The sequence below is a fragment of the Ictidomys tridecemlineatus genome, chromosome 4 (assembly GCF_052094955.1).
Source record: "Ictidomys tridecemlineatus isolate mIctTri1 chromosome 4, mIctTri1.hap1, whole genome shotgun sequence".
NCBI lineage: Eukaryota > Metazoa > Chordata > Mammalia > Rodentia > Sciuridae > Ictidomys > Ictidomys tridecemlineatus.
In genome coordinates, this window is record NC_135480.1 from 179,696,547 (window position 1) to 179,699,194 (window position 2,648).

Below are 2,648 nucleotides of genomic sequence, written 5' to 3' on the forward strand. Positions count from 1 at the left end.
TCTATCACTGAGATGTCCCTGCCCATGGCTGTGCCTTCTCTAACTGTGCAGGATCTCAGGCACGGGAGCAGAAGTTTCCTCCTTGGGTGGAGTTTATATCTGCTATCCTTATATCTGCTATCTCTTCTTTTTTTTCAGTTTTCCTCATTTCTTATGGGCCAGTCCCTCCAATCTCCTGTTAAATAGCTAACAATTGCCCATACTAAACTTTCCCTGTTAAAATTATTGTATGGTTTCTGATTCCTGATTGGGCTCTGACTGGTACACAGTGAAACAGATTATCAGACCTTCTGGCTTAAAAGCATATTATAATTTCACTCCTCTCATAGGGTAAAGAAAAAGCCCTCATTTTCACATTTCGGAGGCACTGCACCATCTAGCTCTGCTTTACCTCCTGGTCTTATCTCATTTCAGACTCCCCGTTACTTTCCTCTTGAAATGGGGCAAAAGCAGACACTATAAAAACAGAGACTATTCCTGTTTCTGGAATCATCTTCCCTCTCCTTTTCACCTGAAATCCCTACTCACTTCAGGACACAGCTTAATTATCTTATCCTGAGGAATGCTTTCTCCACCTTCCCTGTCTAAGTTGAATCCTTTTTTTATTTTTTGGTACTGGAGATTGTACTCAGGGGCACTCGACCACTGAGCCACATCCCCAGCCCTAGTTTGTATTTTATTTAGAGACAGGGTCTCACTGAGTTGCTTAGAGCCTCACTTTTGCTGAGCCTGGCTTTGAAGTTGCTATCCTCCTGTCTCAGCCTCCCAAGCCACTGGGATTACATACATGCACCACTGCACCTGGATCAAATAATTTTATTCACTTTCAGAGCATGAGGTACAACTTCTTCAGACCATTTTTCATGGTTATACTTTTACATATACTCCTGTAGTTTTTTTTCGACTAAATACCTGTCTCCTCTCCTATAGATTATAAACTCCTAGAGGGCAAGGGACTCTGGTTTTCTTGGTTTCTGTGTAGCACCAGTGTCCACCCCCGCCCCCACCCCCCCAAAAAAAGCAAGCCTTTGGTGTTGGTCCTATAATGTCTATGTCCTTGCTTCTGTTTGCCACAAGATGGCAGCTAAGACACTCCGTGCTGGATTTCCTCTGTGAAAGAAGTAAGGCTTCAGGCTGAAATGCCTTTGAGCCAGGAGGGGATGGGATCCCTTTGAAGTGAGGGACTCTCATGTTACCGAAGATTTCTCTGAAAGTGGCCTCTGCATCTTGACTTCTTCACTGACTGCTAGGAACAGTCAGGAATACTAACAAGCAAGACAAAGGGAGGTTCTCTTTGGTGAGCCCCAGGGGTTACTGCATTATTTAGAAATCAGTTTAAGGGAGAGCACAAGAACCCTGAGCTCTAACTGACCTGAGAAAATAGAACCCACGGGAGTATTCCCTGCTCCTCTTCCCTGGCTTTGTTAACTGTAAGTTCTAGGGGAAAGGTCTAGAGCCGGGGGCCAGCACACTATGGCCCCAGGGCCAGATCTGGCTTTCTGTTTTTGTCAGTAAAGTATAATTGGAACACACTGCTCATTTGTTGACATATCTTCAGTCTTTTATACAACCAAGAATAGTTGTGACAGAGACCATATGGCTGCAAAGCCCAAAGTATTCACTATCTGACCCTTTAAAACTGTTTGGGAATATCTGTGTAAGCTTCTTAGGAGCTTTAATATCTGGATAGCATTTAGATGATTTTTTTTTAAGTGACTTGACTCTTTTGGAGGAGAGATATGATTTTTTTTCTAAGAAGCAATCATTTTGGGCAGAATGATATGGATCCCTTGAGGTTTCATTTTAGGATTTATGTAGTCAGGTCTGCTAAATCTTTTTTTTTTTTAAGTAGAAAAAAATGGGTATATATGATGTGAATTTCTTGTAGTTTTTTAGCATGCTTTCCCAGAGCAGGACTGTTTTACTAATTACTTCATGTCTTAAGATACCAATTAAAGGCCCTGTAGCTATTTATGATTCATTCAAGAAATATTCTTGGCATAGCTAGTTCCAGTGGTGCCTGCCTGTAATTCCAGGAGTTGGAGGCAGGAGCTTCACAAGTTCAAGGTCAATTTTAGCAACTTAAGAGATCCTGTCTCAAACTAAAAAAAGGCTGGAAATATACCTCAGAAGTACAGTGCCCCTGGGTTCAGTCCTTAGTGTCTGTCTCTCTCTCTCTCTCTCTCTCTCTCTCACACACACACACACACACACACACACAATCCTGGCATAGATGGTTCGACTTAATTGAGTTTCTAAGTATTCAGACATTGCTGAGTCAGAACCATGTTAATTAACTTTGTAAATAGTTAAATGCCCTTCATACAGATTCATCTTCCTGCCAAACCCTTTGGTAAAGATTGTGGATCTTTAGTGTTCTTATATTTTCAAAACCAGGAAAAATTAGAACCAAGCTCATTATTTTTGTGTGTATACAGACAAGATTAGCTGAGCCTTGTCAGACCCCATCATTTGATAACTGTGGCCTCTTAGAAAGGTCTGTTTCTGGGCTGGCGTTGTGGCTCAGTGGTAGAGCACTTGTCTAGCATGTGCAAGACCCTGGGTTCCATCCTCAGCACCACATAAAAATAAATAAATAAAATAAAGGTATTGTGTCCAACTATAACTAAAAAATAAAATTAAAAAAA